Source organism: Symphalangus syndactylus, chromosome 10 (assembly GCF_028878055.3).
Source record: "Symphalangus syndactylus isolate Jambi chromosome 10, NHGRI_mSymSyn1-v2.1_pri, whole genome shotgun sequence".
Taxonomy (NCBI): domain Eukaryota; kingdom Metazoa; phylum Chordata; class Mammalia; order Primates; family Hylobatidae; genus Symphalangus; species Symphalangus syndactylus.
Window position 1 is genome coordinate 63,203,120 of NC_072432.2, and position 24,240 is coordinate 63,227,359.

A 24,240-nucleotide genomic window follows, 5' to 3' on the forward strand; every position below is an offset into this window, starting at 1 on the left:
TTGTCATTCCCTGACTAGTATTTCCCCTAGTCATTTGCATCTCAGTAGATGGGAAACCCATTCACCAGGTTGCTCAGTTAAAAACCAAGATGTCACCCTTCATGCATTTCTTTCCCTCACATCCCACATCAAATCCATTAGTGACTCAGGATGAGTCTACCTCGCAAATATAATTCTGATTCAACCACTTTTCACTATCTCCCCTATTATTTCAACATCCCCTGAGCCATTATAGTCACTAGCCTAGATGACTGCTGATTAGTTTGGATGTGCCCTCCAAATCTCAGGTTGAGATGTAAATGCCAGTGTTGGAAGTGGGGCCTGGTTGGGGATGTTTTGGTCATGGGGGCTGATCCCTCATGGTTTGGTGCTGTCCTCATGGTAGTGAGTGAGTTCTCTCAGGATCTGGCTGTTTAAAAGCATGTGGCACCTCCCACCTACACTCTCTTGCTCCCACTCTCACCATGAGATGTGCCTGCTCCCACTTCCCCTTCCATGTAAGTAAAGCTCCCTGAGGGCATCACCAGAAGCCGAGTAGATGCTGGTGCTGTGCTTGTACAGCCTGCAGAACCATGAGCCAATCAAACCTCTTTTCTTTATAAATTACCCGGTCTCAGGTATTCCTTTATAGCAATGCAAACACAACTGCAATAGTCTCCTAATTGGTCTTCTAGCCCCCAGGTTTCCTCCCTTTTAATGTGCTTTCCACTTAGCAGCCAGCATGATCTTTTATAGCAGTAAATCAGCTCATGTCCTTTCACTGATCAAAACCCTCCAAAGGTGTTCTGTTGTACTTAGAACAAAATCCAGAATTGCTTCCCTATGTAATCTCATGTTCTCGTCATCACTTTGATTGGTCTCTAATAAAATGTCACCTCTTCCTCAAAGGAGTCTTCCCAGACAAGTCTAACTAATTCTTTTCTACTCTAGCCTGTTGTCTATTTAAAAAAATTTTTTTAAATTTTTTATTGTGGTAAAGTATGCTAACACTTTACTATTACAACTAATTTTAAGTGTACAGTTCAATGGCAGTAACTATATACATATTGTGCAACCATCATTATTCATCTGCAGAACTTTTTCACTTTCCCAAACTCAATCTCTGTGCCTATTAAACAACTCCCTTTTCCCCATGGGAATGGCATAAAAACAACCAACCATTCTACACTCTACTGTCTCTATGAATTGGACTGCTCTAAGTACCTCACACAAGTAGAATCATACAATATTTGTCCTTTTATGACTGGCTTATTTCACTTGGCAAAATGACTTCAAGTTTCATCCATGTGATAGCATGTGGCAGAATTTACTTCCTTTTTAAGGCTGAATAATATTCCACTGTATGTATGTATCACATTTTGTTTATCCATTCATACACTGATAGATACTTGGGCTGTTTCCATCTTTGGGCTACTGTGAATATTGCTGCCACGAACGTGGGTGAACAAATATCTGTTTGAGTCCTTGCTGTCAGTTCTTTTGGGCATATTCCCAGAAGTGGAATTAATGAATCATATGGTAATTTTTTGCTTAATTTTTTGAGGAAATGCCATACCCTTTGCTCATTTTTGTCTTTCACAATAAGAGAAGTGTTTTCCTGAAATTACATATTTATTTATTCACTTATTTATTGTCTCTCTCTTCTACTAGAATAGAAGCTCAGTGAGGGCACAGTGACCTGGTCTTACCCATTGCTGTTTCCCCTGAGCCTAGGATAGCATTAGGACAGCATTAGGTAAGTGCTTAATAAGGACTTGTGGGAGAAATGAAGAAAGAGTAGAAAAATGAATTAACCCAAGAACCTTATTCATGAATACTCCAACATCTCTCCACTCTTTTCCACATGTCACTTTAGTTATGGCCACATCCATCATGGCTTCCTTAGGGAGGGCTGCCTACCTAGTATTATTTGAGGGCAAGATTCTTGCTTAAAGATCAGCTTCACTCATTTTAATTCCAACATAACATATGCCTATGACTGATGTCTAGCTAGGTCTTCAACTATTTAACTCTATGTACCCTGAAGATATTTCTTTGAAGGTGTCAAATAGGTAAAGGCCAACCATAATCAATATTCAAAAGGAATAGAACATGGCCTAGATGCCAGTCAGAGGAAGGGAGAAAAGACCAAAAGGGAAACATTCAGGTACTAGGCTAAAATCTGCTTACATCATCATTTGCCACTCGGCTGACTCAGGAGCTGATGGAAGGCTGTGCTATAGAGTTTATTCTGAATTTAACATTTGGATTGTCTTCAAAATAATTGGCTTTATTTTATTTAAAAGGAGTTCATCAAGGCCATAAGCTTCAGGAGAGTTAATTTCCTGGTAAAGAGGAGGACAGACCTCCCAACTTAGGCCACATGCTATTTCATGCTGTTATGGTGGTCTTTTGGCAGCTGTGAACTGTCAACAGTTTTAGGATGAATACAGGCCAAGAAATCTTTGAAATATGGACAAAACAACAGTTGGGACAAATATTATTAAAACATGCAATCCTATCTATGACCTTTGGAGCTTACTGGCTTTGCATTCTGGCAGCTGTCATGGTTGATTGAAGATTCCAAGGGCAAAAAAAAATGACACCATTTACCATTCATAGCATCATATAATAGATAGGCAGATGGAGGTAGAGAGAGCCTCAGTCTGTTAGGCAAGTCAAAGAGTCTTGTCAAGCCTGAGATAAATGAGAAATCAGTCATCTACAAAGGAGAACCAATTCATTCATTCATTCATTCATTCAAGAATTTATTGAGCTTTTCCCTCAGAGAGCTCATACTCAGCTTCCTGTAATATGAGATGATAAGTGCTGTATAAAAGTAAAACCAAGTTGTAATGGAAATTCTGAGGAAAGATTAATAAATTCTGTACTGATACCATGGAATGTAAAAATATACAAATGTCATTTTCGAATGACATTTAGAAAAGTCACAGAAGAGATGACATTTGAATTCATCCTGAAAGAATAAGAATGCACAAGATACCACTTAAGATATCTGATGTTCAGAATGACACTTGCATTGTCATTTCCAGTGGAGCTAAAAGCTGTACCATAGAAATCATTACAGTGCTGAAAATGGCAAGCTCTGGGAATTGGTTTTGTTGCTGGAAATATCCATTTTCTTGTTTAATATTACTAATATGCTTTTACAATTCCTACCCTGCCTGCTTCCAAAGAGGACTGGAAGTGGTCATTCATTTCCCATAGCTATCTACTGAGTACTCATTTAAAGAACTTTACAGCCAAGTTCAGGCAATTTCTGTTCCTATCAAATTAACAATGCATGAAATTGTTCGACAATGTTGATTATCTTCATTTGAACGAGGCTTTAGAAGCGTCTGCTTTGCCTTATTTGATGGTACATTCCATAATGCACTGACTCCTGGGGTAGGTCTTTTTCCAATACAAAGATAGCCAAGGCTAAGGCACCATGATGATCCTAGAGAATGCTTGCTGTCTTAGTCAGCTAGGGCTGCTGTAACTAAATACCATAGATTGGGTGGCTTAAACAACAGAAATTTAATTTTCACAGTTGTAAAGGCTGGGAAGCTCAAGATCAAAGTGCTGCCTGATTCAGTTTCTGGTGGGGGCCCACCCCCTGACTTGAAGATGATCGCCTTCTATCTGTGTCCTCACATGACCTTTCCTCACATGGCATGCTAGTGAAGACAGAGAGTAAGTTCTCTAACATCCCTTCTTATAAGGGCACTAATCCCATCACAAGGGCCTCACCCAAATGATCTCATTTAACTTTAATTACCATCTAGAGGCCCCATCCTCAAATACCATCCCACTGGGGGCTAAAGCTTCAACATTCAGAATCAGTGTAGAACTCGTGTCTCTGCAGGAATACCAAACTGCATAAGTCAAACCAGTAAGAATGTACCCTTTCTCAGGATTTCAAGAAAATTTTAGAGCTAGGGAGGGCCTAACTAATGAGTGAGTTTAACCCTTAATTTGATAAATGAGGGAGCAGACACAGAGAGGGGAAGTGGTATAACTGACCTTACACTAAGAGGAAGAATCGGACAGTGTCTACTTGGAAAGAACTGTGTAGCAAGAGTCAGAACGAGAACTCCTGCCCTGTGACCCCCACTGAAACCCTGGGTCCCAGCCTCAAAAAGGCTGGTGGAACTTACTTTAGCAACCACTACCACAGAGAATGCAATGAGGAGCCCATGTGAGACTGGGCAGCTGAAGAAGTTAAAAAAAAGTCTACAGTCCCACCAACAGTGTAAAAGTGTTCCTATTTCTCCACATCTTCTCTGGCACCTGTTGTTTCCTGACTTTTTAATGATCGCCATTCTAACTGGTGTGAGATGGTATCTCATTGTGGTTTTGATTTGCATTTCTCTGATGGCCACTGATGATGAGCATTTTTTCATGTGTCTGTTGGCTGCATAAATGTCTTCTTTTGAGAAATGTCTGTTCATATCTTTCGCCCACTTTTTGATTGATTGATTTTTTCTTGTAAATTTGTTTAAGTTCTCTGTAGATTCTGGATATTAGCCCTTTGTCAGATGGGTAGATTGCAAAAATTTTCTCCCATTCTGTAGGTTGTCTGTTCACTCTGATGGTAGTTTCTTTTGTTGTGCAGAAGCTCTTTAGTTTAATTAGATCCCATTTGTCAATTTTGGCTTTTGTTGCCATTGCTTTTGGTGTTTTAGTCATGACGTTCTTGCCCCTGCCTATGTCCTGAATGGTATTGCCTAGGTTTTCTTCTAGGGTTTTTATGGTTTTAGGTCTAACATTTAGTTCAACCATCGTGGAAGACAGTGTGGTGATTCCTCAAGAATCTAGAACTAGAAATACTATTTGACCCAGCCATCCCATTACTGGGTATATACCCAAAGGATTATAAATCATGCTGCTATAAAGACACATGCACACGTATGTTTATTGCGGCACTATTCGCAATAGCAAAGACTTGGAACCAACGCAAATGTCTAACAACGATAGACTGGATTAAGAAAATGTGGCACATATACACCATGGAATACTATGCAGCCATAAAAATGATGAGTTCATGTCCTTTGTAGGGACATGGATGAAGCCGGAAACCATCATTCTCAGCAAACTATCACAAAGACAGAAAACCAAACTCCACATGTTCTCACTTATAGGTGGGAATTGAACAATGAGAACACTTGGACATGGGATGGGGAACATCACACGCCGGGGCCTGTCATGGGGTGGGGGGAGGGGGGACGGATAGCATTAGGAGATATACCTAACGTAAATGACGAGTTAATGGGTGCAGCAGACCAATATGGCACATGTATACATACGTAACAAACCTGCATGTTGTGCACATGTACCCTAGAACTTAAAGTGTAATAAAAAAAAATTAAAAAGTCATCCCTCCTTATACCTTCCCACCCAAAACACAGCCACTTTTCTTTGAAGAAAAGAATTAGTATTTCCTTGAGAAGATACGATGAAGAAACTGAATCCATTACTTTCTCAGTTAGAGGTGAATGAGCATTGTTTCAAAACACAGTGACATTGTCAGAGATGGTGTGTCCTGCCAGGGCAGTGACAGGCCCACAGACATGAAAGGGACAGATTCAGGGAAGGGCATCTCTTAGACTTAGCCCCCGTGTGCAGCCTAAAAGCCTGATGACCAGTTCAATCTGGAATTCCTCCTTGTAAGTTTACAGATGGCAGTGGTTCCTGATGTTTGGTCAGGTTCAAGCTTTTTTTGCTGCAAGAATAGCTGACGGCTTGTTGCTCTGAAGAAAACCAGATTCTTAGTTGGATAGAAAACTATTTGTTTCCATGTGTATTGTCCTCTATGGGGAGACCACTATTATAGTTTACATCTATTTGATATTCAAAAGAGCTAGTGTTTGGCTTGGTCCTCAGTTTCTAGACCTGCTAGGAGGGATGTGGAGGGCTGATTGTTGGGACATGCAGGTGAGTTCTTACGGTGCTGAGAGGAGTTAAAGGCATTGTAGTGTAGAGAGTCTGCCTTCTGTGCCTCCTGACCTGACTGGATGTCAGGAATATGGGCAGTGAGTGCCCTGAACTCTGTCACCTTTTCCTGGACTCCATGAGCGACAACCTGGGCCAGTGGCAGAGTTGCAGACAGCCTGATTTTCTGTGTTGCTCACCGATTCTTTTTTTCTGTCCCTGGCCACGTCTTTCCCTGCTCTCAGCTTGTCAAGCACGTGAGACAACATGTGACAAAGCTTTGGCAAACTTAGTGAAACTTGATCAAAATGCAGTCAAGCCTTTTCCTGCTGCTGCCAAGTCAGCCGGGAGCATTGCCTGTGGTCGCCTGGCAGAGGCCCCACAGCTGCTGAAGGTCTGTGTGCTGAGTAATTGCTACCAGTTTCTCCATCTGTTACGGCCACCAAAGTGAACCGCTGAAAAGGCCAGTGGGACTGTTTAACATATATATTAACAAGTGTACTGAGCACTTTACATGCATCATCTCATTTAATTGAAATATAACCTCTGCGAGGTAGGCACCATTGTTATCTCGGTTTCACAGATGATAAGACAGAAGCTCAGAAAAGTTCAGTAATTTCCCTAAGGTCACACTGCTAGTACACAGTACAGCTGAAGCTTGAATGCAACACTATTTAACTTTTAACCACCAGCTTTTTAATGATTCTATAGTAGTGAATTGGGAAATGCAAATTGAAGTCTGGGCTCCATGTTTGTGAGGCAGTTGGTAACCAGTTTGCTTCTATCTTCCCTAGTACATTCCCTAGTGTGGGCAACTAAGTGACTTTTTAAAAGTTATTAGACTGTATGAACCCTTCCCCTTCCCTTTAATCTGGTCACAGGATTCCTACTGTCTTTGGGATAAAACCTGAGCTCCTTGGCACAAGACATGCCACCTTTCATAGTCTCTCCAGTTTACCCCTCATGAGCACTGCGGTCTTGTCAGTCTGAATCACTGTAAGCTCCTGAAGTATCCCATGGCCATCTGCCTCCCTGTCTTTGCACTGCTGCTCTTTCTACCCTGACTCTGTTCTCCATGTCTCCCCTCTTGCCATCCCACTTCTGAGAAACCCAGAGCCTTACCTTCTCTATGAAATATTCTCCAACTTGATAGACCCTTCCTCCTGTGTGCAGCCACCTCACTTCACACAGACTTTAATGGCAGCACACATTATATTGAGCCATAGTCTTTCTCCTGACCCCCTTCAGGCTAGGAGCCCTGATAATAAAAACTAAACTTGTTCTTTGTGTCTCAGTGCCTGGCACAGAGAAAGTGCTCAATAAATATTCATTGAGTAGAAACATAGATTTTCTACCCTTTGAAAACAGAAATGTTCTCTGGCTTATATGCTGAGTCATGATAGCAGAAACGTATTCTCCCTGTGATTTGTCTGTAAGCTCCATGAAAATGACCTGTTAACACAAAAATGTGGATGGGCCTCCAGACAGACTTTTATTATATTTGTTTGCTTGTTTTTACTTTGGAGACTGCAGGGATTTCCTTTCTTTATGCATGATCTAGACCAAGGTCACCAGCTTTTGGTGACCACCTATCAGTTGGGGCAAACACAGGCTAGTTTTAACATCTTCACACTGAATGAATTGAATTTCAGCAGGTATTTAAGAGAGAGAGAGAGAATGTTAAAATGATAATTATTTATTTACATTGCAAAGCTAGGTTTCAGTGTGTTTTAGGTTGAGCCACTGTTAGGGACCTACAAAAGTTTTGCACCTATAAAGTTTCCCATGTTGTCTTTGGTGGGCTCTGCTGAGGGCACCCAATGCTTCAGAAGGCTCATCTAACATCTGCAAAACCATTCCTAATTAGAGTGTGGTCCAACCATATGGTATTTGAAAGCTATCATATGTCAAAACAGAATGTGTATGCCCCAAAACCATCAAACTGTGTCTAAGAAGATACTTGCTTGAAGCAGGAAAGCCATATTCTCCTGAGTATTTTGCTTATGGAAATGAGACATAATTCAATCCAAAAGAGGAAAGAGCTTCTGTTTTCTAGCCACTGAATTACAACCTACAGAACTGGTGAGTGACTCAATTTCTCCATCCATAAAATCAGTTCTAATGATATCAGCAGGCTCCCCATGGTGCTGTGAATTCTAATGAAAGAATAACATTTGTGAAGAATGTTGTACTTCCTGGGAGAAAAATGTGTCATTTTCTTTTTTTTTTTTTTTTTTAATTATACTTTAGGGTTTTAGGGTACATGTGCACAATGTGCAGGTTTGTTACATATGTATCCATGTGCCATGTTGATTTCCTGCACCCATTAACTCGTCATTTAGCATTAGGTGTATCTCCTAATGCTGTCCCTCCCCCCTACCCCCACCCCACAACAGTCCCCAGAGCGTGATGTTCCCCTTCCTGTGTCCATGAGTTCTCATTGTTCAATTCCCACCTATGAGTGAGAACATGCGGTGTTTGGTTTTTTGTCCTTGCGATAGTTTACTGAGAATGATGTTTTCCAGTTTCATCCATGTCCCTACAAAGGACACGAACTCATCATTTTTTATGGCTGCGTAGTATTCCATGGTGTATATGTGCCACATTTTCTTAATCCAGTCTATCGTTGTTGGACATTTGGGTTGGTTCCAACTCTTTGCTATTGTGAATAGTGCCGCAATAAACATACGTGTGCATGTGTCTTTATAGCAGCATGATTTATAGTCCTTTGGGTATATACCCAGTAATGGGATGGCTGGGTCAAATGGTATTTCTAGTTCTAGATCCCTGAGGAATCGCCACACTGACTTCCACAATGGTTGAACTAGTTTACAGTCCCACCAACAGTGTAAAAGTGTTCCTATTTCTCCACATCCTCTCCAGCACCTGTTGTTTCCTGATTTTTTAATGATGGCCATTCTAACTGGTGTGAGATGGTATCTCACTGTGGTTTTGATTTGCATTTCTCTGATGGCCAGTGATGAGGAGCATTTCTTCATGTGTTTTTTGGCTGCATAAATGTCTTCTTTTGAGAAGTGTCTGTTCATGTCCTCTGCCCACTTTTTGATGGGGTTGTTTGTTTTTTTCTTGTAAATTTGTTTGAGTTCATTGTAGATTCTGGATATTAGCCCTTTGTCAGATGAGTAGGTTGCAAAAATTTTCTCCCATTGTGTAGGTTGCCTGTTCACTCTGATGATAGTTTCTTTTGCTGTGCAGAAGCTCTTTAGTTTAATGAGATCCCATTTGTCGATTTTGGCTTTTGTTGCCATTGCTTTTGGTGTTTTAGACATGAAGTCCTTGCCCACGCCTATGTCCTCAATGGTATTGCCTAGGTTTTCTTGTAGGATTTTAATGGTTTTAGGTCTAACATATAAGTCTTTAATCCATCTTGAATTAATTTTTGTATAAGGTGTAAGGAAGGGATCCAGTTGCAGCTTTCTACATATGGCTAGCCAGTTTTCCCAGCACCATTTATTAAATAGGGAATCCTTTCCCCATTTCTTGTTTTTGTCAGGTTTGTCAAAGATCAGATAGTTGTAGCTATGCGGCATCATTTCTGAGGGCTCTGTTCTGTTCCATTGATCTATGTCTCTGTTGTGGTACCAGTACCATGCTGTTTTGGTTACTGTAGCCTTGTAGTATAGTTTAAAGTCAGGTAGCGTGATGCCTCCAGCTTTGTTCTTTTGGCTTAGGATTGACTTGGTGATGCGGGCTCTTTTTTGGTTCCATATGAACTTTAAAGTAGTTTTTTCCAATTCTGTGAAGAAAGTCATTGGTAGCTTGATGGGGATGGCATTGAATCTATAAATTAGCTTGGGCAGTATGGCCATTTTCACGATATTGATTCTTCCAACCCATGAGCATGGAATGTTCTTCCATTTGTTTGTATCCTCTTTTATTTCATTGAGCAGTGGTTTGTAGTTCTCCTTGAAGAGGTCCTTCATGCTAAAAACTCTCAATAAATTAGGTATTGATGGGACGTATCTCAAAATAATAAGAGCTATCTACAACAAACCCACAGCCAATATCATACTGAATGGGCAAAAACTGGAAGCATTCCCCCTGAGAACTGGCACAAGACAGGGATGCCCTCTCTCACCTCTCCTATTCAACATAGTGCTGGAAGTTCTGGCCAGAGCAATCAGGCAGGAGAAGGAAATAAAGGGTATTCAATTAGGAAAAGAGGAAGTCAAATTGTCCCTGTTTGCAGATGACATGATTGTATATCTAGAAAACCCCATTGTCTCAGCCCAAAATCTCCTTAAGCTGATTAGCAACTTCAGCAAAGTCTCAGGATACAAAATTAATGTACAAAAATCACAAGCATTCTTGTACACCAATAACAGACAAACAGAGAGCCAAATCATGAGTGAACTCCCATTCACAATTGCTTCAAAGAGAATAAAATACCTAGGAATCCAACTTACAAGGGATGTCATTTTCTTTTTTTTTTCCTTAGATGCAACATCTGTCTTTGTCAGTCCCTTAAACTTACTGCTTCTAGATTGGGAGGGACTATAGTGGTCACACCAGAATGAAGCCGAGCTGAGCAAGGACGCCAATGAATGCCTGAAATTCCAAATGCCCTGTATTGGGGCTTCTCAGGGTGGGGCCATGGAGAGAAAGAGAGACAATGCAGGAGGGCAAGTAGCTTCTCTTCCGTCACTTTGTGGTTGAAGGTGGATATGGGCATGGGTGGTGGGGAGTGGGAAGGAGATTTTCTGAAGGACAACATCAGGTTCTCTGGTTCTTTCCTTTCATAGACCCAGTCCCAACATTTGTGGGGCCCAGGGCAAGAGTACACACAAAGGCCCACACAAAGCATGTCTAAATATGCAACTTACAAATTAAGATGTGCCCATGGCTCAGCCTGCGCTCCATCCTGGGCCCTGCAGCCCACCCCCAGGGTAACCCTCTGCAGACCCAAGACTAATGGGACAAGGGATCTGCTGGGGCAGTGTAGGCCAAAGCTGGGGCTGGGTCCACCAGAGGCCAAGATGGAGACTGACCTGGACATGCTTCCCGGGCAGCTTTGGTGGCAGTCTCCCTTCTCTATGCCTCACTTTTCTGGCAGAATTTTCAGTCATTTCCAAGCAGAAGGGAGGCAGAGAACTCAGGCATCACTTTGAATGTTTTGCCAGTGACCAGCTTTAAACAAAGACAGACACCCTGATTCTCTAGAGCCAAGGTGGTTATTCACTCCTTCCTACCCTCACTCCTGTGCCTGCAGGTCACACACACTGGCCTGGGAGACCAGTTTACTCCCTGTATCCTTCTCTTGTTTGCTCAATCATTCACTGAAATTAAAAAAAAAAATTCTCATGGGACTAAAAAGATAAAAAGTTTTTGAGTTTGGGTGTTTGTAAATTTCAGACATCTGTGGCATACCCTTCTACCCACCTCCTATAAGCACAAACTGCTATCAAGTCATTTCTCAAACTCTGCAGCCCCTGGCAACAATCAGAATTTAACAAAGCCCAAATATTGCCTTGTTTTGATTCTGAACCTCTTCCTTCAGAGGATCTTTTCTAGGCTTAGAATTGCCCAAATGACTGAGGCTGCTCTTGTAGCCTAATGCTCTTGTAGCCACTTGTCCACTTCTTTTCCTGATGTCTCTACCTCAGCTAATTGCACCATCCATGACTCCTTGTTCCCCAGAGAGCTGGAGCCCTTTAAGTGGTCAGCTCCATGGCACTTTGCCTTTGAAAGGACAGTTCTCAGAGGCATCCCAGGCTAATGCATCCTGGCCTTCTTTTTGGTGAATCAGTAGGCAATTTGACTGATTACAGGGTAATGTTCATGAAATGCAACCAGGCTTTGTATTCATGTTGGCTTCATTGCCAGAGTTCATTGCTGACCATCCAGGGAACAGGGAAGGGGACAGAGATGGTTCCAGTGCAAACACATCTCCACAACTGGGAAAATGGCTCAAACTTAGAGGGTGTTTCCTCCGATGGGAGAGAGGAAACCAGGGGCTTTCTGAGAAGGCAAATAATCTGTAATATTGATGTGCCCCTTTCTCTTCTCTCTGCCACCATTTTCTTCTAAGGGTTTTTACCGAAGATGCCAGTCAGCATGAATGGGTATACTTCATGGTTTCTTTTCTTTATTTTTATTTACTATTAAAAATGAAACATAACTTGCATGCAGTAAAATGCACACGTCTTCATTGTACAAAACAATGAATTTTTACATGTGTATACCTGTGCTACCACCACCAAGATCAAGATACAGAACCTTTTCAGCACCCCAGAACACCCCCTCAAGTCCTCTTAACACTTAACTCTCCAAAGGTAATGCTTATTCTGATGGAACATTATGACTTTTAACACAACAGATTAGGTTTTTCTGTATCTGAACTTCACATAAATGGAATTATGCAATCTATTCTCTTTTGCCTCAATTCTTTCACTCACTGTGAGATTCACCTCTGTTGCTATGTGTATTACTAACTCATCATTTATCATTGATAAATTGTACTCGGTTGTATGAATATATCTCAATTTTTTCCCATTCTACAAATGATGAGTATTTAGGCTGTTTTTGGTTCAGGGTTATTACAAACAAAGCTGCTTGCTTCATGGCTTCTTAGTAACCCTTTTCTAATGCTTATTACTGCCATATTCTGGGTATTTTATGAGTAATAAGTCACCTAATCTTTACAATAAACCTATGGGAAATATTATTATTTCTCCATCTTACAAGAGCAAACTGAGGCACAAAGAGATTAAATAACATCCCAAGATACACAGCTAGAAAGTAGCACACCTTGGACTAAGTAGTAGTATACCTTGAATTATCTCTTGCCCTCTTAACCACCAAGCCATACAGCTACCTGCAATGGTTAAAACTATAGGTCAAACCACTTACTAGCTTTGTGATCTTGGACAAGTTCCTTAATCATTCTGCTTCCTCATCCACTAACATGAAATAACAGCAATATCTCCATTCAAAGGGATATTTTAAGAATTAAATAAATAATCCATCTAAGGCAGACACTATTGCTTGGCTAATCCAACAGCCACTTCCAATCCATTTCCAAGCTAAATGCTCTTTTGTAGCCTTCTTTGCAACTAAGGGCGTCTACGTGCCCCAGTTCTGCGAAATGAGATTGATGGAACATATGCTATGAGGCATCTGAAAAAGTGTTTGCCTCTTTATAAAAGCAATATATAAGAAAGGGAACTCTCTTGGTGACTATTCTTTCCTCCTCCTTCCTGTCCTTAACACAACTGTGTCTAGCACAGTGGCAGCCATCCTGTGAAGCCAAGGATGCCAGTAAACCCACTAAGAATGATGAGAGTGAAAGGCAGAAAGAGACTTTCTCCTTGATGATATTGTTGATCCACCAGGCCAGGCCTGGGATGCCTATCTCCAGACTTCCTGTTAAATAAACACTATATACTTTGTGAGCTAAGGCATGGTTCATCAGGTTTCCCATAACTTGCAATATAAATAAATGATAGGCCATGTAAAGAGCTAATCACAATGCCTAACACAAAGAGCTCAATAAATATGAGGCTACTATGTTAACCTCTGTCTAATTGGAACCTGGGCCCAAAGGCTCTCAACTCTTGTAATCTGCTAATGATTTTCTAAAAGTGCTTTGCAGCCGCTATCAGAGGAAGATGATTACTCCTCATGGCATCAGCTCTGAGCGTCAGGAATGGAGTGCTTCCCACATCCTTCAACAAAGCAAGAGGCAGCTGGACCCGTCAGTGTCCCAGAGGTACTCTCCAAGCTGATGCCCAGGAAAGCCAAGCTGCTGCACACACCCACAGATGCATCCAGGAAAAAAAAAAAGACAAAACCCAGATAAATATGATTGTGTTTTCCCACCTTATTAAAAAAACGTTCAGAAACTTCTGGGTCAGTTTTAAAAATGAGTCATGATATGACATGCATCAGCCTGAATGGCTCCCGGAGGCTGAAGAAGCAGAGGAAGCAGCACTCAACAACAATCAGGGACCCACACTTTGTTTTTAGAAAACCTGGCCTGCCTTTATCAGTGCTTTGAGGCATAAGCTAGCACACACTCACTACAATGGCATCCTATTATGCTATTTATTTTATGCATTGCTTAGTTTACTTTTTAAATATTCTTTTAGATTTTTATTTGTTTAAGTTCAATTCAACAACTATGTATAGAGTGCCTGCTGTGTGCAGGGAACCCAGGTATCTAAATTATATGGAGGAAGGCACACTGGAAAAACATATACATTTGTCTTATTAATATATTTCATACAACCTTTCCATTGACTGTTGCAATTTGGTCCTATTTACCCCTCATGGATTTTGATGCTTAATGTCTCCTGCACCTGACCTCTCTGAATAAAGGTCTCTGATAGTGGAATAGTCATGTTTTCTCTACTACAACCTATTCTCCCCACAGACGGTCTGTTTTGTCAAGCATGCTGAAAGGAAAGGATTGGTAAGTAATTAAGTAATGCACCAATGTAAGGTTTTAATTAATTATGATGTCTGCCTTTCAGCTCCTTTTCTGCCTCCTAAACTGTCTTCTAAATAGCAGCTTTTAAAACTTACAGTGTTGGGATGTAGTTCTTAGAATCTGAGGATCATTGTCCTCTATAGACATCTAAGTGAGAATGAAGTTGGTTGCTCCCTTGAGTGTACCAGGCTGGATGTACTGAGGCAGAGTTTGGATCTCTGAAGTCTCCATCTGGCTTTGTGGGTCTTTAGGTAAGCTGCCTCTCGTCTATGAGACCCAGTACCTCTGACAATTAATGCTTTTTCCCATCAGGGACACTCTATGTTGTGTGGTCATTTTTAAAACTAGGATTGGGTGGAGGAAGGAGGCTGTTGATGGAACCACAATGTAGAGCAGGACCTAACTTATCACCAGAGACTCCAGGAGAGCCTTTGGGTTTTATTTTCTTATGGAATGTTTCCTAAGTCCAGATATATTGTCAAAGATAGGCAGGCAATCCGAGGGGAGTTGGAACTGTGTATTCATTCTTTCCCTGAATAAAGAGAGGGGGCTAGAGAATGGAAGTCAATTATTGGGAGATTAGTGTAACACATGCATGCTTGTAGCTCACACCAAAATATGAATAGCATAAAGCTAAGCTGGGACAAATCTTATTTCCAGTTCAGATGTTATTAAGGTAACCTATTAATTTTGTAGGAATGAATACCCTCTGCAAAAAGTGTTCCTCATAATGAACTAAATCAGTTGATATCAATGTGGGGAGCAGTGCTTTATGTAAGAGATGTTGTGGGTAATGAATTTTAATTAAATACTTTAAGTGACAAGGGAAACTGGATGTTTGAAGAAACTCCATGGTGAATCCTCATTTTGTGTAATTAATTACCTTCCAATTTGTCTCTTGTGCAAGAAGCTTTTAGACTTTTAATTTGCCTAAAAGTCCAGACTCTCTTAAGCTTTTGTTACCTAACGCATTCACTATTCCAGAAAGAGGCAGCTTGCTTTAACTACAGACTTTGCATCTCTGCTGAAAATAACATAAATCACTACTTGGGTACACATAACCACATAAACACCATCTTCGGTGTTTCATTTGTTAACCAATCTCCAACTGCTGCAACCGTCAGTATCTCTCAAACGCCTGCAGCATGGCCACCTCTGCTAAAGACAGTGTTTGCAACGCCAACTGGGGAGTTGTCATTGGCACTGTGATTGGAGTACAGCATATTCTGATGAAAATCTGTGGGAACTATTAAAATGCTACTCTGCAACCATTGCTGACAGATGCTATTAAACACATCAGTCTGGAAGGACAGAATCTGGCGACATGAGCTAACTTGGGTGAATTGCGGAAGCTGTATAAAAATTGGCTCTGTTGAGCTCAACTCAAAGAATAATTTTACGTTTGGTGCACTTATTTAGAATAAATCTCTATGTGTCGCTGCTTAGAAAAAATATTCAAAAAATAACTCTGCCCATTTTAAACCTTATAAACCACTTTTTAATATATTCCTATGTTCCTTCTGGCAATGTTGGGATTATACAGTGACACCCCAAATATACACATGCTTCATCGGAGGCAGAGTCACCTCTGCTGCATGGCTTTATTTTAAAGGTGAGTCTCAAATCTGAATATCCAGCTTTATGTTCTCTCCTGCATTCCAGTCCTCTGTCTTTTGGGCTTTACATTCAAAGTCAGTAAGTCTAACATATCTGGATTATCCTTCCCTCATTACACCAGCTCCCTGATTTCTGTCATTATCCTGCACCTTACCCAAGTTCTAATTCAATGTCAAGCAGCTCACAAGAGGCAGAGCTGGGATTTGGGCTCAGATATGTCTGAAGATTCCAATAATCCCTCAGGTCTTTTTGAAGGAGGATCCTACTCCTATAAACATGATTCCCCTTAAGGAAAGCACTTCATTTTCAGTGGGCTGAAATATTATCCACACATATACCCTTCTAAATGATCCATCAGAGAGAGAGAACTTTTTCTGTCCAGCCAAATGTGCACATTCTTCATATAGCTATCCAGAAGGAAATGGGTGTGTCATTCTTCAGACCATAGGATAGATGCCAACATGTCCCTTGGTAGAAACTACCTGCCAGCCAGACTATGGATACACCTTCTCTCTAGCTCAGAGGCTGCTTTTAACATGACAGGTTCCCATCTCACCCTAAAGGCACTTATCAGCTGTGAGTCAGGTCTCTGCAGGCGGAAGCACAAGCATGCCAGTTTGGTGTAGCTAGGGGGCTGTAATTGCATTCACTAGCCTTCATCCAGAAAATCTACCTTTTATTAAGTCCTTATCAAATAGTCATATATAGAAAAGCCAAAATTATTTTTTGAAAAATCAGAAATAGCATTTCTATTTGCTATGTAATTGAATCAAAAGCATTTCAGCGTTGGCTCTTCTCTCTGGAATCTACCCTCTTGTTCACTAGCTAAGCAAGTATGAGCACCATATAAAAACTACAAGCAAATTTTCTGAAAGATGTAGAGAAAATTAATTCTCCTTTCCATGTATGGCTGTACACACAATCTGGAAAGTAGTGGGTCTGGTAATAATTCTGATTTCTGTTTCACTGTAATAAAACAATCAATCAATCTACATCAAAACTACAGAGCAAAGGGAGAACAGCAAAATTCCCTAAGAGAAAAGTGGTAAAATCTCCAGGAATTAGCAAGTCTGAATCTGCAGGCTCATTCTCAAATGAGCCCCAGATCCCATCATTCCAGCTGCACACAGGGCATTCATTTCTTCTTGGATGACATTTTATCACCAAATTCAATAGGTCAATCTACATTAAGCAACTCCCCACTGCCCAGCTCCAAAATAATTTTCCTAAATGCTCCCTGATTCTGCCAATAGCACCGGTCAGGTTTAACGTATTTGAAGAAAGTTTGATTTGTTCCTCGCTTTTCTTTTCTATGTCCTGTCAAACTCAATCCTCATTTATTCTTTAATTTAAAAAATTATTTAGAGCCCACTAGGTACCAGGTACCATCCTAATTGTTGAGAATAAAATAATAATGCACAGAATCACTGCCCTCACAGCACCAATATTCAGTGGAGTGAGCCACTATAGAGCATGAAGTTAGAATGTGGTATAATTAGTGACAACACAGGGGCCTGTCCAGGGACATCGGGGGGCAGGCCTACAACAGATGTGGGTCAGGGTGTCAGAGTAGACTTTCTAAGGAAAGTGACCTCTCAGATTGGATGGGAAAGATGAGTAAGAGTCAGTCCAGGAAGAATAGTGGTTTGGATGGAAGGGGGAATAACATTTCCAACTTTAAAAGCATTATGTCAAAAATCCCAGACATGAGAGCATATGAAGCCTTATGTCTGGGACTTAGGATGCAAAATGGAGAGGGATGAGAGACAAGGCTAAAAAAATCATCCAGGACCAAATCATGTAGGGCCTTGTAAGACATGTATGAGCTCTGAAATTTATCCCAGTGATTTTGAACCAAGGGGGTGATGTGATCAGCATGATGCTTTTGGAAGATCGCTCTGGTGAGGGCAGACAAAACTGATTGATGGAGGAGGACACATTTGGAGGCAGGAAAAGCCGCTAGGGGCTGCCGCTGAGAGGACACTGTCCTGGCCTAAGGTAGTAGCCATGGAGAAAAGTGAATGCACTCAGGATATCTCTTGGCCTTGGCTTCTTCTTTAATGGCACTCTGAGTACTTCTCATAGGACCCATACAGAGTGAATGAATGCTTAAGAGAGCACAGAGCATGTGTGAAACTCTGGAGCCAGACTACCCCGTTCAAACCCTGACCGGACTCCTCACTAGCTCTCTCTTGTGTCTCAGTTTTCTCAAAAGTAGGGATAATAATGATATACATTCCATAGTAAATACTTAGTAAGTGGACAGTTAATACATGTAAACACTTAGAACAGTGCCAGGCACATGAAAATACTCAATAAATGTTAATTAGTAGTAAATGTGTTCAGGATTGTACCGTCATTTCCTTTATCCACAAACTCACCACATCTCACTCAATCTACCCCACGATGTCGTCTTAAATCGCCTTTCTGCCTATTTGTACTCTGCCTAATTCTACTCTGCACATGACTTCTAGATTAATCTTAAAGACATCTTTCATAATGTCATTCTCTTTTTTCAGATCTTATAAGGCTCCCAATTAAGCCCCAAATCCTTAATCCAACAATGCAAACACTTCCCCAGCCTGGTCATATTTAATCTTCTCTAAGTGTATTTCACTTTACAGTTATATCCCAGGGTATGCCCTTTAGTTGACAAAAATTTAAATTTGCGAGGAGTTTTATATAATATCTGCTTTGGCCTATGATGCATGCACTCATTTATGAGAGCTATTTTGGATTGTGTGTACGTCCCAAGTAGCTGAGCGCCAGGAAACAACAGCCCTTATGAGGTCATCTTCCCAGTTTTGAAGTGTTCCCAGAATTTTTGGTTTTTAAGTTTATTGTAGTGACAATCTTATGCATCATTTACATTGCTATTTATTTATTTATTTATTTATGTATTTATTTATTTATTTATATTTTTTGAGACGGAGTCTTGCTCTGTCACCCAGGCTGGAGTGCCCTGGTGTGATCTCAGCTCACTGCAACCTTTGCTTCCTGGGTTCAAGCAATTCTCCTGCCTCAGGTCTGTAGGCATATGCCACCACACTTGGCTAATGTTTGTATTTTTAGTAGAGACAGGGTTTCACCATGTTGCCCAGGCTGGTCTTGAAATACTGACCTCAAGTGATCCACCTGCCTTGGCCTTCCAAAGTGCTGGGATTACAAGGGTGAGTCACCGTGCCTGGCCAGTATTGTTTTTTAATTGATTTATTTAGCCTTCTGTAGCCCGAAAAAGGACAGCAAAGGTTTAAGTTTATGGTATGCAGTAGCCGTAAATGAGCTGAGCAAAGACATTCAGCCTTATTACAGAATAATTAATGAAGGGAAATTGCCTGGGAAGGCCATGCCATGACAATGAATGTCATCTGCTGAAGCAACAGTGTCCATTTTAAGGCAATTTGGTGTCGTTTTAGTATGAGTGGCTTAATTTGGGGGCGCAGGATGCATCAACATCTCTTGAAACTAATAGTAATTATGTTTTTGATTTTTAGGAATTTGCCTCTTGGGAGTTTTCAGGAAAAAATTACCCTTGCAAGCTGGTTTTCTTCAAAAGGCACGCTTTGCTCAATGTTCTTTCCCTCTACACGTCACACGAATTCCTACTTGTTGGCCTTGGTAGTCTACTGTTCTCCACTTTCATTTTTTCCTTACATTTCTTCTGCCATTTTATTAGAGCCTGATTCTATTGCTGGGTCCTCTGTGAAGTCTTTTGTAATAATTACACCTACATCAACCTTTCTCTTTTGTAAACTTCTATTGTCTGTTCCTTAGACTTTTATTTATATTTTTTGAGGTATAATTGATGTATAATAAAGTACCTATTTAAAGTCTATAAAATGAATGAGATTTGACATATGTACCTATCTATGAAAACATCACCACAATCAATAATGAACAGACTCATAACCTACAAAGGTTTTCTCATACCCCTTTGCAAATCCACTCTTCATGCCTAGCCCTGTCTCAACCAGTTATCTGCTTTCTGTCATCAAAAATTAAAAATGGTCATACATTTCACTTCTTCATTTGTTATAAAATCATAATCCATTGTTATTCTTTTTACCTGAAGCACTCAATTATCTTTTAAAGACATGTAAAAAATAAGGGAAAATATTTTATTTTGATCCTCATATATACTTTCATTTCACTTCTGGTGTATCAGTTATACATGGCTGCATAACAAATTATCCCAAATCTTAGTAGCTTAAAACAAAATTTATTGTTTCACAGGTTTTGTGGGTCAGGAATTTGAAGTGGGAGCAGTTCAGTTGGATCCTCTCTTGGGGCCTCGCACAAAGCTGCAAACAAGGTGTAGCCGGGGCTTCAGTCATCTTTAGGCTCAACTGGGGAAGAAACTGCTACTAAGCTCATTCATAAGGAGGTTGGTAGAATTCAGGCCCTGGTGACCTTTGAATGGAAGACCTCAGTTTCTTCACGGCTACTGGCCAGAGGCTACCCTCAGTTCTTTGCCACATGGGCTTCCGTATAGGGCAGTACACAAAATGGTAGATTGCTTTATCCAAGCAAGCAAGCAGGAAGAAATAGGGAAAGAGTTTAAGCAAAATGAAAGTCACAGTCTTTTATAACCTAATCTCAGAACAGACATCTTAACACTCTTGGCATATTCTATTCATTAGAAATAAGTCTCTAGTCTATCTTACATACAAGCGAAGGGGATTACATCAGGAGGTGGGGATAATTAGAAGCTATTTAGAAGCTGTCTGCTACTTTGTTTTATTTGTATATATGTTATAATGCTCATAACACACTATTATTATTTTTATTTTAAAAAGATACTTTCTGGAGCACTTCATTCCTTTGTTTAGATCCAGATTTTTGGGCCAGGCGTGGTGGCTCACGCCTGTAATCCCAGCACTTTGGGAGGCCGAGGCAGGCAGATCACTTGAGGTCAGGAGTTCGAAACCAGCCTGGCCAACAAGATGAAACCCCGTCTCTACTAAAAATACAAAAACTTAGCTGATTGTGGTGGCGCGTACCTGTAGTCCCAGCTACTGGGGAGGCTGAGGCAGGAGAATCACTTGAACCTGGGAGGTGGAGGGTGCAGTGAGCCAAGATCGTGCCACTGCATGCACTCCAGCCTGGGCAACAAAGTGAGACTCTGTCTCCAAAAAAAAAAAACAAATAAAAATAAAAATAAATCCAGATTTTCATCTGGCATCACTTTCCTTCTACCTGAAGAATTTCTTGCATTGCTTATCTGATAACTGCATTCTTTCAGATTGTGTATGTCTGAAAGAGACTTTGACTTTGTCTTTAAAAATATATTCTTGCTGGGTATAGAATTCTAAATTGAATGTTTGTTTTCTTTCAGTACTTTAAAGCGGCTTCTTCACTTTCTTCTCACTTGCACTGTTTCCATTGAGAACTCTGCTGTTATTTTTATCTTTGTTGCTCTATACTAATTGTGGTTTTATTTCCCCTCTGGCTGATGTAAAGATTTCCCCTGCCCCATTGGCCTTAAAAAATTTCATTAAGATGTGCCTTGATGCAGTTTTCTTCATGTTTCTTTTATTTGAATTTGTTGAGTTTCTTGGATTTCTAAACTTATAGTTTTCATCAAATTTGAAAAAATGTAAGCCATTAGGTCTTCAAATATTTTTTCTGCACTGCCCCTTTCTTTGAGGACATGTGTACTAAGCCTCTTGAAGTTGTCCAACAACTCATTGCTGCTGTTTTTTTGTTTATTTTTTGTTTTATTTTGAAAAAGTTCTATTACTTTGCCTTCAAATTTACTCATTTTTTATTAGGTGAGAGACAATGTGATGATGCTGCTGGGTGTTATGCCTACCTAATGAAGTATCTGTAAAAACTCAAAAGGAACAGGTTTGAGGACCTTCCTGATAGCTGAACACAGGGAAGTCCCTGGAGGGTGGCTGCCAGAGAGGGCATGGAAGCTCCACATCCCTTCCTACACACCTTGCCCTATTCATCTCTTTATTTGGCTGTTCATCTGTATCCTTTGTAATATCCTTGAACATAAGCTGGTAAATATAAGTGTTTTCGTGGATTCTGTGGGCAGCTCTAGCAAATTAATTGAACACAAGGAGGGGGTATGGGAATCTTGATTTATAGCCAGTGAGTCAGAAGTATAAATAGCAGCTTAGTTCCTGGGATTGTGTTTTTTTGTTTTTGCATTACTTTTACTGTACTTGAACTTTGTTCTGGGACATGCGTAAGTTACTTAGAAACATTTTGATTCTCTCAGCTTGCAGTTAAGTTCTGTTATGTGGGGACCACAGCAGCTTTCATTAATTTGGCCCCTCTACTTATGCAATACCCTTTTGAGCACTCAACCTAATGCCCCATGTATCACAAGGGTTCTTTCCTCTGGCTGCTGAAAACGTGAATTATTTCCAGTCTTGAATTACTGCGAGGAATTGTTCTGTTAATTTCTTTCTGGTGATGTTTCTACATAAGCATGCGCTAATCAGTACTCAGCTTTGGACTTGAAAAGAATCCTCTTCAGGTTCTGGAGTTCTCTCTCTCTCTGCATCTCTGGTACTCTGCCTCAGTAATCCTAGGAGCTTTAGCCTACCTTAACATCCTCAACTGTGCCTCTCAACTCACGAAGTTTGCCTGGCTCTGCCTAGGTTCCTTTTCCCTCAACACTAGCCTGGAAACTCTGTCTAGGTATCAAGCTGAGGCAATTGTAGGGCTCACTTTGTTTTTCTTGTTAGAAATTACTGCCTATTGACCAATATTGGAAAACCATTGATTCATATATTTTGTGATTTATTTTTTGTTTAGTTGTTTAAGGTAGAAAGTTGAATCTGGTTTCCATTACTCCATCATGTTCAGAGGTGGAAATATTTCCCATTTGCTTTAATAACCTGTGACACAATCTACCCCCCAAACTTTTTATATATCCTTTATGCTCAAGAAAAAGTGCTTCTGCAGGGCAGAACCCATGTTATCTGACTTCTTTTACACCTAATACAGTGCTATGCACATGTTGAAAATATATATTACTCTTCACTTGGTCTCTTGGAAAAGTTGGCTGTGAAGTCTCTTTCCTTTGCTTCAAAAATACTGCATCCTTTTGGTCTTTCTCTTATCTCTGTCTTCTTCACATCTAGCTCCTCTTACCATTCCATAAATACGATAGTACACCTTTGAAATGTCATCCAATCTGATGGCTTCAGCTATTATCTTTGTCAAATACTGACTGGCAACTTTATAACACTGGAGGGCCTCCAACTGGCATTTATGCTCCAAATACAGTGTTTTAAAGGTGAACTCAAGTGAAAAATTTTGCCATCTGGCAAAATTAGTCTGATTATCCTAATTTACTATGCTTGGTTGACACCCATTATTTTGGCCAACTCCCTATTTTCTGATCCTCACATCCCACTCTCTGCTGGGATTTTTGGTGTCTTCCCAACTCAGCCAGTAGCAACTATGACTTTCGAAGACTTTCCCTGGATGGTCCTAAGTTCTTGTCTCTTGGATCACAGACAGAGCCTGAAGTCCATTTGCTGTTTCTGGTACTGTGCCTGCATATCTAAGTTTCATCTCTGGCCAGCTCTGTGTTGTGCTGAAGCCAACAGTATTTTGGAGGAGCTCACTAATCCCTATTTACATTGCAGCTGCAAAACTTTTCCTCCTTCCAGCTGGAAACACTGATATTATAGATGAAGATATCCATGAGATTACTATCGAATAGATGAAAGTCAGTCCTTCAAGGACCTACTGCAGTTGGTCCTAGGCCTTGCTTGCTTGAATTAATAACCCTGTGCAATGGATGTACTACACATTTCCATGTGCATACTCTGCTCTCATTTCAAGCCTAGTATATCCAAAATGCATCTTCCCTGCCAATCTGATCCTTCCCCTGTGATCCTTATTTTCATTAATGGCGCCTTTAATCTCCTAAACAGGTAACTGTGAAGCTCAGGAATCATCTATGATGCCTTGGTCTCTTACTATTACTTGATATGTCCTCTAGTTCCATAAGTTTTACATGGAAATGTCTCTTGTATGTTACAGTTTCTAACCTTCCAGTGTTTCTCATATGCATATGTTTTCTATATTTCCATGATCACTCCCTTGCTGCAAGGCCTCATTCCTGATGAGGACACCAATGCAATCCACACAGCATTGCTAGGTGAATTCCTCTGTGATATTGTGATATATATATACTTGGTCTTTATCCCATTTTCTGACATACATCTCCTAAAACACTTTGAATCTCTACAGTGATAATAGTGTCTTTTATATGCTCACGAGATGACTGGTGG

At 40.5% G+C, this 24,240-nt stretch overlaps 1 protein-coding gene across 4 annotated transcripts in view; it reads right to left on the reverse strand.

Annotated features, from left to right (window-relative positions):
- Positions 1 to 24,240, reverse strand: part of PARM1 (prostate androgen-regulated mucin-like protein 1) — a 176,497-nt gene that overhangs the window by 44,778 nt on the left and 107,479 nt on the right. The gene's annotated exons all lie outside the window — the stretch shown is intronic.